Below are 12,760 nucleotides of genomic sequence, written 5' to 3' on the forward strand. Positions count from 1 at the left end.
AGGTTTTTACTTTCAGTTTCCCTTCCTCTTGTTCTTTTCCTTAAATGTTCTTTCTCTTTGTATCAATTGTACTTCCAACCCCTCTTCCCCTTCATTCCCATTCGTCAATGTCTTTAAAAATTTGTCATTTTCCCCAATTTGTCTTTGATTACATTCTGATTTGATTTGGTACACTGTTTTGGTAGTTTTATACACCGCTTTGAAGGTTTGATTAGGCGGTTTAAGAAATTTTAAAAAAACTTGAAACTTCGTCTTGAATCCCTGGAGGGTGTTTTCCCTATAACAGCCTCCAGAAGAGCATTCCAGTTTTTCACCACTCTCTGGGTGAAGAACTTCCTTACGTTTGTATGAAATCCATCCCCTTTTAACTTTAGAGAATGCCCTCTCGTTCTCCTTACCATGGAGAGGGTGAACAATCTGTCTTTATCTACCAAGTCTAGTCCCTTCATTATCTTGAATGTTTCAATCATGTCCCCTCTCAGTCTCCTCTTTTCAAGGAAGAAGAGGCCCAGTTTCTCTAATCTCTCACTGTACGGCAACTCCTCCAGCCCCTTAACCATTTTAGTTGCTCTTCTCTGGACCCTTTCAATTAGTACCATGTCCTTCTTCATGTACGGCAACCAGTGCTGGACGCAGTATTCCAGATGAGGGCGTACCCATGGCCCAGTACAGCGTGATAACCTTCTCTGATCTGTTTGTGATCCCATTCATAATCATTCCTGTTTAAAAATTTCTCGCTTGATGTTGCTTGCAAGTAGCCTCATTCCATCTCCGCTGAGGTGGAGTCCATCCTTCCTGTATAGCTTGCTATTCACCCCAGAACGTCGTCCAGTTGCGCACGAAGTGACATCCTTCTTCCTCACACCAGCACCTCATCCATGCGTTGACTGCTTTCAGCTCCATCTGCCTCTTCTCATCGGCCCTGGGTACCAACAGGATCTCTGAGAACGCTACCCTCAGCGTTCTGGTCTTCAGCTTCCTTCCAAGCATCCAGAACTGATCCTTCAGTCCTTCCCTGCTGTAGTTCCTGTTGCTCACGTTGTCTGTCCCCTCATGGATCACCACCGCCGTATCTTCTTCTTCCATGCTGTCAATGATCCTGTTGATGTGGCTCACTATATCGTCTATCTTGGCTCCCTGTAGGCAGATCACCAGCCGATCCTGTCTTCCTCCCGCTATGTGGCTGTCGACCTGTCTGATGATGGAGTCCCCCACGACGATTGCTGTCCTCTCTATCTTCTCTTGTCTCTCCAGCCACAGGTCTGTGTCTGCGGTGTATCCGTGTCCTCTGTACATTTCCATCTTCCCTCATCCTGCCGTTGGCTTGAACCGGACTCGTCTTCCTGTGGGTTCCCTCCGCTATTTCCAGGTCTCGCTGCTGTGTCACCCATTTCTTCCTTGTGGTTGTCCTCCAGGTGGTCCTCCTTCACTGTAGCTGTATCTTGGCAGTTCCACTGATACTGGTGATTTTCCATGGCCTCCCTGTATGCCTCCTCGATGAAATTCTCTAACTCCTGGACTTCTTCCTCAATGGTTTCCTCTGTCTTGAAGTCTTCTGACTCTCTGTCCTCCTCCTCCACTGCTCGAAGTGCTTCTAGTTCCTGTATTCTGCCTTCCAGGAGTCTAACTTGTTTCTTCAGGCCTGCCAGTTCCCTGTATCGAGTGCATACATAAGACCGCCTCCCAGAGGGGAGGTAGTCATACATATGACAACGGTGCATAAAACTGGGTAGCTCAACATCCTGCTTCTGTCTGCTGTTTCCATTGCTGTCCGCTTGCCGGTCTGCTGTCTGAAATGGCTTCTCCCTGTTTCTTTATGTAGTGTCCTTGATGTTACTGTGTGGTCCCTCACCTGATTTTAGACCTGCTACCCTTGCATGTTTGTTGCTTGTGTGTCCTTTGTGTCTGCTGTGTTTGTTTATCTACTGCTTGTCTGTCCTGTTGCCCTTGTGGTACTTGCCTGTGTAGGTGTCCTTCCTTAACGCTTCTTCTTTGCAGTGATGCGTCCCTTCTTAAGGCCCTTCGCAAAGGCACTCACTAAGGCGAGCGCTTTTAACACTCGCCTTCAACGCGCGCCGAACAGCTGAGCACCATTGGCACCTCCCCTTTTAAGGGGAAGCTCCGGATCGGTGCTTTGCTGACGTTGGAGGGGTGGGCGGAGCTACCTCTCTCCCCTGCCCCTCACTCTCTCCTGCCTCCCCTCTTCTTTCCTGCCTCGCAACTCTCTTCTCCTTCCTGTTCTGCTCTCTGGGCTCAGACGTATATTGTTGTTTTGGTTTTGTTTGTTTACTTGTTTGTTTTTGTATGATGTGAGCACCGTGATAATTTAAATCCCCAGTGCCTAATGGTGCACTGCCGTTCGGCGCTTGTCAAAGGCGTGCACCTTAGCGCACACCTTGCGAAGTGACTTTGCGAAGGACTGAGGAAGATAGATAAGTATTGATGTTCCATTATTTTAAATTGACGTCTGTTAGTATTTTTAATTGAATTTTATTCTTTTTATATTTTTAGTAAGATGGCATTTTTTAACAAAATTAAATTAATAATTGCGATATATTTGATTTGTTACAACTGTTGGTGTAATGATGAACGATACCTCAAGCCTATTCCAATTCACTATTCTAGATACCGTCCTTTCAAAATAGTTAAATCATTTAACTCTCATCAATTTCTGTATGACTGTTCAGAACTAGGTCCTTTTCCTATCCCTGTGGTGTTCACCAACCGCAGGAATAGTAGATCATATAGGAAAACATCTAGAGATAGTTTTTAAAAACTTCCACTATGTAGGTCTACCAGTAGTTTCTAATTATCAAACCTTTAAGGGTTACTATTTAAATATTCGTTCCATAAGGAACAAACTCAAATTCTAAAAGATTGGTTGGAGGATATAAACCCTGATTTTCTGTTCTTAACAGAAACATGGACTGTTTCTGATAAAGATATTGCTTTAATAGAATGTTTACCTCAGGGTTATAGAATCCTTCCACTTTCCAGAAGTTGGAAAAAAGGAGGTGGTTTGGCCATAATTATGAAAGACTCTTTTAATTTCAAAAGATTTGATACAAAATCCACGGAGGATTTTGAAATCCTAACTTATAAGATTTCTAATAATCACTTGGAAGACTCACTGATAACTACATTATTTTACATTCCCCCCCCCAAAAAAAAATGGTTAGGGGTTAAAGAAGACTTTTATGAATTCCTTTTAACCAACACACTGGTAGGTTCCTATATTGGGGGACTTAAATGTCCATCTGGAACATCGTGAAAATTTAGAAGTTAAAGACATATTTTCTATGCTAGTTTCATTAGGTTTTTCCACAGTATCACTAACAAAAAACCATAAAAAGGGCCACCAACTGGACCTGGTTCTCGATTGATATTTGGCCTGAAGAAAAACGACCACATTAGTCCATATTAGCAATTATTGCATTGGTTAGCGTTTGAAGCAAGACGTATGATATGTTTTAGGTAATATTGTGATTCCCGCTAATCTCATAAAGTATGGCAAAATCCATATGTCCCAAGACTGCATCCATAAACCTCCATTCGACTCGGTCAAATGCTTTTTCAGCATCGACCGAGACTACCACCCATCCTGTTCCTTCCTTTTTAACCCTCCATACCAAATCTAACACCTTCCTAATCCCATCAGAAGCCTGCCTCCCAACAATAAAGCCTACCTGATCAGGATGAATAAGTGATGACATATATGATTACAGTCTATCAGCGAGAATTTTTGTATCTATTCCCAATAATAGGTCTATAGCTAGCACAGTATGTGTTATCTTTTCCTGTTTAGGTAATATTGTGATTCCCACTAATCTCATAAAGTATGACAATTGTTCTCTATCTTTTAAGTTGTTAAATAATTTTACTAAAAGAGGAGTTATATAAGATATAAACTTTTTATAAAACAATCCTGTAAATCCATCCATTTGCCTATTTTAATACGATGTATTACTCCTCGTGTCTCATCCTCTGTTATATCGTCATCCTGTCTTTGGGCCTCTGATTCTTGAAGCTTATTTAATTCTAAAAGAGGCAAATATTGTGACAAAGATACTTCCTGTCCATGATATTCTGATGAATATAATTTCTTATAAAATTCTACAAACCTATCATGGATATCCTTCTCTTTTGACAGGAGATCATCATGTTCAGATCGTATGCGCAAAATATTACCCTGTAAATGTTGTGTGCTAATAATTTCCCTGCCCGATTCCCAGATTCATAATGTTTAAGACTAAGGTGGTCTAGATTAAATTGAATGGCTTCATCTTCCATTTTTCCTAGGATCATACAAGTCTCCAGAGAAGGTGCTTTTTCATTGCTTTAATGATGGGGGGAAAGAAAATCAATTTAAAGAAAATTGAAACACAAAATTTGATTCATTTTTCTTTCATTTCGTTCAAAAATGAAAGGAAGGGAAATAGGAAAGTTCAGATCACTAGCCTTCATTTCCCTCATCCCCAATATGCATGTGTATACTATATGGAACTGATTCTATAAAGGGCACATAATTTAATTGTCAAAGCACCTTTAATAGGTTCAGTAATTGTTACAAAAAATTGTGTGATAGGTGCCCATCCAATTCTATAAAAGATAGGCACCTATCGCAATGTGCTTAGTGGTGCCTAATGCCTAAGTGGGTGTTTCTATGGGCAGAGCATGAGACAGGCACTGCTAAACGTGATTCTCCAAAAAAGACCCTCGCCTACATTTCAGGCGCCTAAGTTTTTACATAGGTGCTGCTAGCCGCAATTCTTTAAATGGCACCTAAGTGTGATTGGCATACAGCCTGTGCCTAGTTTTTAGGTGCCATTTATAGAATCAGCCCCTATATGAATAATATTGTCTGCATAAAAAAATCATAGAAAGACAAACATTTTTGATCTAGTCTATAAAAATACAGAATTCTTTAAAATCTATTGTTGAAGGATTTCCTCTGGATAAGATGTTGCCTCTTTGGGCAGGGAAGGAGGTCCCTTTTGATGTTCATTGCCTGATGGGAGTATCCCCTGACAAGATTCTTACTCCTAAGCCACAGTGTTCAAAATTCTGTAGTCTCCCTAGCCCTCCTGCTGCCACCACTTACACACCTGCCTACCTGGCATAAAACTCACAGGAAAATGCCAGCAGTGTAAGTTTTTTAAAAACTTGTGGGTCAGCTCCGATCTCATCCATTATAAAATCAGCAAAACTGGGTTACAGGTTTTGAAAATGCTCAGAGCTCCAGCATTTCTCCGTGACTATTGAGCAGGTGAAAATACATTTCCATACCATCATATAGCAGGCTTGCTGGAGGTTTCCAGTTCCAAATCAATGTGTACTTATTATTACTAGCATAACTTCAATTAGTATGCATTTCCATTTACTGTTTTTCTCCCCAAACATGTTGAACAGTATAAAATGTCCAGTTTGAAAAGGAACATAAGTTGCTGAAGTAGTTCAGTTTGAGAGTCTTCATAACACCAAGAGAAATGTTGGAAAGTGAATATGATTGCTGAAGCACAATTATTCCCAGTGAACCACTCTTGAGGCAAAGAAAACAACTCTGATGACTCATTTAGAAATGGTTTAGCATACAGTAGGCACAGCTGCACTATATTATTAGATTTTTTTTTTTTTTGTTAATAAATGTATTGTAAAAATCATATTTTCTTTACTTCCAGAAGCTGGCAGGAGTGTTCCCTTCTAAGTACTTACAGAATGCTTTTATAGACAAGCTGTGCCAATTGTATATTCTCTGTAAGCCAAGCTGGTGAGATAAGATTTTACTCTTCACAAATGCTTGTGCATCTAGCATTTAGAACATAGATATTATTTGCAGATCTTTAGACAATAATTAGTGCAATATATTTTAGAATTGATCACACCCTGAAAATACATTACAGAACTACAGCTGTGAAACAAGCTTTTTGGTCAAACTAACTGGAATTTCTGTGGTTCTACTGCATTGGTTTATTATTTTTATTTGTTATTATCGCATTTTTGTTTTTTGAAAGAAACTCGCTTAGGTTGATTCACAGTATATGCAATGAGAATAAACTAGCAACATTTATAAATGATCTAGAAACTGCAATGAGTGAGGTGATTAACCCCCTCCTTTACAAAGCCGCGCTAACATTTTTAGCGCCGGCCGCCGTGGTAACAGCTCAGATGCTCATAGAATTCCTATGAGCATCTGAGCTGTTACCATGGTGGCCGGTGCTAAAAACGCTAGTGCAGCTTTGTAAAGGAGGGGTAAATTTTCAGATGACACTAAGTTGCTAAAACGTATGCTGACGGTGAAAAATTGCAGGCAGACTTTAGGAAATTGGAAGACTGGATGTCCGAATGGCAGACGAAATATAATGTGGACAAATGCAAAGTGATGCACATTGGGAAGAATAACCCAAATCACAGTTACAAGATGCTAGGGTCCGCCTTGGGGATTAGTGCCCAAGAAAAAGATCTAGGTATCATCATAGCTAATGTGCAGTGGTGACTAAAGAAGTAAACAAGATGCTAGGAATTATTAGAAAAGGGATGGTACATAAGACTAAGAATGTTATAATGCCTCTGTATCGATCCAAGATGCAACCTCATCTTCAGTATTGTGTTCAATTCTGGTCACCTTATCTCAAAAAAGATATAGCGGAACTAGAAAAGATTCAAAGAAGAGCACCCAAGATGATAAAGGGGATGGAACTCCTCTCATATAAGGAAAGACTAAAAAGGTTAGAGCACTTCAGATTGAAAAGAGACGGCTGAGGGGAGATATGATTGAAGTCTACAAAATCCTGAGTGGTATAGAACGGGTACAAGTGGATCGATTTTTTTTTTTCTCCATCAAAAATTACTAGAGGACACTCGAAGTTACAGGGAAATACTTTCAAAATCAATAGGAGGATAGTTAACTTCTGGATCTAGTTGTCAGAGGAAGTGATAACAGCAGTTAACGTAGCTGGTTTTAAAAAATGTTTGGAAAAGTTCATAGTCTGCTACAGAGACGGACATGGGGATTGGTAGCATGGAATGTTGCTATTTTTGCCAGGTGCTTGTGACCTGGATTGGCCACTATGAAAACAGAATACTGGGCTAGACCGACCATTGGTCTGACCCTGTATGGGAAGTTATTAAGAACATAAGAATTCTTTATATATTTATATAAATAACTAGTGTTTAAGCCCGTTACATTAACGGGTGCTAGAATATATGCCTGTCTGTCTTTCTTTATTTATTTATGTCTCTCTCCCTGTTCCTGTCTCTTTCTTCCTTCCATTCTGTCTCTCTCCCTCCTGCTATTTTTCTCTCTCTCTCCCTGGCACCCTTTGTCTGTCTGTCTGTCTGTCTTTATTTCTGTCTGTCTCTCCCTGGCCTCCTTTGTCTGTCTGTATTTCTTTATGTCTCTCCTCCCCCCCCCCCCCCACTTTCCTTTGCAGAAGCAGCAGCGGTATTTCCGTTCCCCTCCAGGTCCCTGTGAAGCCCCCCCCCCACTTTCCTTTGCAGAAGCAGCAGCGGTATTTCCGTTCCCCTCCAGGTCCCTGTGAAGTCCCCCCCCACACACACACTTTCCTTTGCAGAAGCAGCAGCGGTATTTCCATTCCCCTCCAGGTCCCTGTGAAGCCCCCCCCCCACTTTCCTTTGCAGAAGCAGCAGCGGTATTTCCGTTCCCCTCCAGGTCCCTGTGAAGCCCCCCCACACACACACTTTCCTTTGCAGAAGCAGCAGCGGTATTTCCATTCCCCTCCAGGTCCCTGTGAAGCCCCCCACCCCCCAATTTCCTTTACAGAAGCAGCAGCGTATTTCCCTTCCCCTCCAGGTCCCTGTGAAGCAATTCCCTTCTCTTACGTGAGCTGTCCTGCTCCGTTCAGCTCCTCCCTTCTCTTAATGCGATTTGGCCTGCTCCGTTCGGCCCCTCCCCCTTCCCGCGGGCTGGCCTGCTGCGGCCGAAGGTTAGTTTTAAAAGTGCCGGTGGCGGCTCCTCTTATGCTGCTGATCCTCCTGAAGAGCAGCCTGCGATGGTGGCCGGCTTTAGGGAACCTCGCAGGCCGCTCTCCAGCCTCGGTAGCACGTTTCCTCTGACGCACGGGATCGCGTCAGAGGGAACGTGCTACCGAGTTGGAGAGCGGCCTGTGAGGTTCCCTAAAGCCGTCCACCATCGCAGGCTGCTCTTTACAGGAGGATCAGCAGCAGCAGCGGCGGCGGCGAATGAGGGCCGAGGTGTGTTCCCTGCCGAGGACGCGAGCAGGAAAAGAGCTTGCCTGGCTCCAGGGTGAGTGAGGGTGGGAGGAGGGGAGTGGCCAGAGTGATCATTGGCCGGGTTCTAAAATGGAACACGGCCACGGATCACACACCACGGCGGCAGTAATCACGCTTTTTTAAAAGCGCATGCGCCGCTAACCTTTTATTATATAGGATATATATTATATTCTAATGTTCTTAGTAAACTTTCATTTCATTAATCTAAACTGTATTTGTTAATGGAAACATGCAGCTGCAGGTTTATGCTAATTGTATAAGGGGAAATATTCAGCAGTGGTAGTCAGTATTTTAGCATAAATGCTGGTTGCAATGGTTAAATTGTACCATTATGGACTCAGTTCTGAAAATGGCACCAAAATGGTGCTTGCTAAGCTCTATTCTACAAACGGTGATCCAAGTTGGATGTCATTTAAAGAACAGAATCTGCACTGAAAAGGATTTACACCAATTGAAGCCTAGGGTAGATCCCCTTGCCTAAATTAGGCAGGACTCCTCCAAATTCTCACTGTGTGCAAATCCTAGAACCACCTCTAACCTACCAATGCTCCTCCCATGGCCATGCTTCCTTTTTGGATCCACACCCAAAAATGTATGCGTATATCTAATGGCTATAAAGATGCATGCATAAATCCCAATTATTGCCAAGTAGCACAAATAATTTATTGTTAGTGCCCATTTATCTGTGCCAATTGGTTTGATAAACCATTAAGGGTTCCTTTTAGAAAGCCACGGTAATTGCTCTGACGTCCATAGGGATTTAATGGTCGTCAGAGCATTTGCCGCGCAGCAGCTGCTACCATGGCTTTGTAAATGATGTGTACAATTTTGGGCGCATGCCCAAATTTGTATGCAGAATTTTGAGAGCTAAATATATGGTTTATAGTTTAATTTTATTTAATATACCATCCTTACTTAGGGAATAGCAGAGCAGTTTATACTAATAAAAATCATAAGATGAGAAAAGAACCACAAATCATGTTAGTTAGTTGGGTGCCATCGACTTGATGAATAAGAGACATGGATTTTGCTTTTGTATTTTTGGGTGTTTTTGCATTGAGATGATTGTTGGGGAACACTGAGCACTTTGGAGTTGGAGCATTGTGAACTCTGGACTTAACTTTGCCAGTCAAGATAAGTACCCTTCCTATATCTTTTTGACATCTGTTTATCCTGCCTAACAGTGTGATTTTTATATTATGGATAGGTAGGAAGGGTGCTATGATGTTTATAAGCCTGAGCTGGTAGAGTCCTGAGCTCTTGTACTAATAGCTTGTTGGCTTTCACTGAGCACAATCAATATATATTTTTTAGTATTGTTTTTAGTATACCTAAAATTATTCCATTAGAATCAGTATCCAAATTGAAAATCCTCGGTGTAATAATCGATGTTGATTTATCCTTTCATGACCATATCAGCGCAATAGTTAAAACCTGTTTTTACAGATTACGGCTTCTACGCTCGATCTCTACTTTCTTGGAAACTAAATCTCTTAATATCTTAATTCACTCTCTCATCATTTCTAAACTGGACTATTGTAACGCGCTTCTTATTAACATAACCCAAAAAGAAAATAGACGTCTCCAAATTATCCAAAATACAGCAGTTAAATTAATATTTAATGCAAAGAAATTTGACCACGTTTCACCTTTACTAATTAAATTACACTGGCTGCCCATAACCCATCGAATTACCTTTAAAATATTATTTTTAGTCTATAAAACATTAAGCACCAATGAACCTCAATTTATCTCAAAAATGATTGTCCCACATAATTCTGTTCGTTCGCTAAGATCTTCTTCATCTAATTTGCTTTCAGTCCCATCGCTAAGAATCATAGGTACTAGACGCAATGACATTTTTTCAGTAAAAGCTCCCACACTATGGAATGCCCTCCCAAATTTTATTAAAAATGAAACTGACCTTGTAGTATTTAAGAAAAACTTGAAAACATATTTATTCCAGGACGCTTTTGACTTATAAAACACTGTCCTTCTAGATTTCTGTATTCTTCTTTCTTTTTTCTCTTAACCCATTATTACCTAATTTGTTTTTATCCTTTGATGTCAAACTCTAACAAATAATAAGATTGTAATTTCTCCCCTCCCTTCCCACCCTTTCTTGTTTGTCAATCTTCGTTTGTCCTAAAAATGAATTTAGTAAATTAAATGTATGTCTGTCTTTTAAGTGACCTTGTAACCTAAATTGTATTACCACACTCTGATGGTTTTTTAACTGTACATCGCTTAGATATCTTGATAAGCGATTCATCAAATAAAGGTAAACTTGAAACTTGAAACTTGATTTATTTAATTCTCTTTTTTGAATAAGTCTTGAGATACAAATAAATAATAACAGATTATAATATGTAGGAACCGACATTTGTCCCATACAATAATAGTCACATTAAACATTTTAAAAAAAGGGAAACAAGTAATATAATTAATCAATGCACAAATGGAGGTAGTACAATAACAACTACCAATAGATAATAACAATAATCAACATATAACTAACAGCATTAAAAAATAAGCTTTTAAAATAGATCTGAATTTAAAATAGGTAGACTCCAGGCAAGCAGTACTGGGGAGAAAATTCTATAAAATAAGGTGAAATACAAAAAAAAAAGGCCTGATTGCTAGTGACTTCATAGTGAATTGCGCAAACTGGAGTTAAATGGGAGTGTTGGTCATTTAGTGAACACAGTGCCCTAGAGGGACAAATAAGGCTAGATAAAAATGGATAAGTAAGCTGGGATGATACTGTTTAATGACTTAAATGTCAGAACCAGAATCTTAAATTGTAAGCAAAAAGTAATAGGAAGCCAGTGATGCTGAATGTATAGAGGAGTAAGATGATGGAAACAGGAAGCATGAGACAAACTGTATTCTGAATTATTTGCAACCTGTGGAGTTGATTTTGAGGAAGTCCAATGAGAATGCTATTACAGTAATCTAATTTTGGTAGAATAAGTGAGTCTATAAAAATTTAAGGATTTCTCATCAAGAAGAGAACGGATTGAACATATCTGCCTCAAGGAATAGAAGCAGGAAGCGTAAAAGAAGATCAAGACTGATAATGCCAGATTAGAGAGTATATGTATAGAATGTCATTTCAGAAAGGCTGTACTGTCAATCAAAATGGAGAGGGAGTCAAAGTACAGTCTAAACATTTGCCTGGGCTCCACAAAGACCTAAAGGATACCCCTAGTTGGGGGGGGGGGGGGGAGACACACCAGGCCATAATTTTGAATTGCCACAACCAAGGAGCCTGCTGCGGACAACAGGGGCCAGGTAGTGGCATTGTATCTATACATATTTCTATGTATTAAAATTATAGGGTAAATTTTCAGGCAGCATGCTCACCATGCTAAGTTAAGCACTGGCACCAAAAGCATAGCCAGGTTTTGATGTCAGGGGGAGCAGATCTTTTATAAAATAGGCATCCATGTGAAGCTGTTTGGGGGAATAGCCGCTCCCCTTGCACCCCACCAAGTTTCGCTTACACTCTCATTGGTCTAATTGACAGTAAAACCCTACCCTGCCTTATCCTCTATTAAATGGTGTGAAGTGTGATATCCCACCACTGTTTCCTCTAAGCTGAGCAGAAGTCCTCTACCTACAGCCTCATCAGTGGTGGATGCTGTTTTCCTATTATATTTTCTATAGTGAGCTCTGTATGACTTCAGGGAACCTGCCCATCCCTAGAAATGGAAACACAATATTGAAGTACCATGCCCCACTGGTAGCAATGCAGTTGGAAGATCCCTGCTGAGCTTAGAGGGGAAAAATGCATCCCACTGATTTCCTTCCCTTACTAGAAAAATAAAGGCCTTATGTTTTTAGGAAGTTTTTACATGCGTCTGTCTTGTTTCTTTTTCATTACTTGGTCAAGTAAGGCTTTCTTTAAAATTTGGAAAGAAGAGCAATCTCTCACACTGACAGTAATGTTTTCCCCCAGCCATCTTTCTTTTTGCAGACTTACAGTAGTATCTTAACCACAGGAACATGGCCACAGCTGATATAATACATACGTTTAATCCATATTTTGCTTTCTCAACACAATTCATAGGTGCCACTTATTTGAGTAGCTGTGGGAATGAGTGAAACGTTTTCTAGCAGAGTAGCCTGCTACAAATCAATGAATCCCCTTAATGTAGGTTGCGTTAACTCATGGCAATCTATAACATTTTACCTTTAACAATCATACCCATACTTTGAGGGTGACAGGTCCCTAAAGTAATATTAAATAAATGCAGTGCTTGTTTTCTAGTAAAAGCATGGCAGTACTCAAATACCAGGCCATACTTCACGGGTGGGGTGATCAATGATGGACCTACTTACCAATAGCCAAGCTGCCCCCCCCTCCACACACACACAACTATTCACAAAATCTACGAAAAGACAGAATTGGTATGAAGAGCCTGGGCTCTTTCATTAATACTTGGGAAACGGGTGAATTTTAAAAGACAATTGAAAAGGTACCAGTACTTAGTACCCCTCCCCCCCA

The sequence above is a fragment of the Geotrypetes seraphini genome, chromosome 14, assembly GCF_902459505.1.
Source record: "Geotrypetes seraphini chromosome 14, aGeoSer1.1, whole genome shotgun sequence".
Taxonomy (NCBI): domain Eukaryota; kingdom Metazoa; phylum Chordata; class Amphibia; order Gymnophiona; family Dermophiidae; genus Geotrypetes; species Geotrypetes seraphini.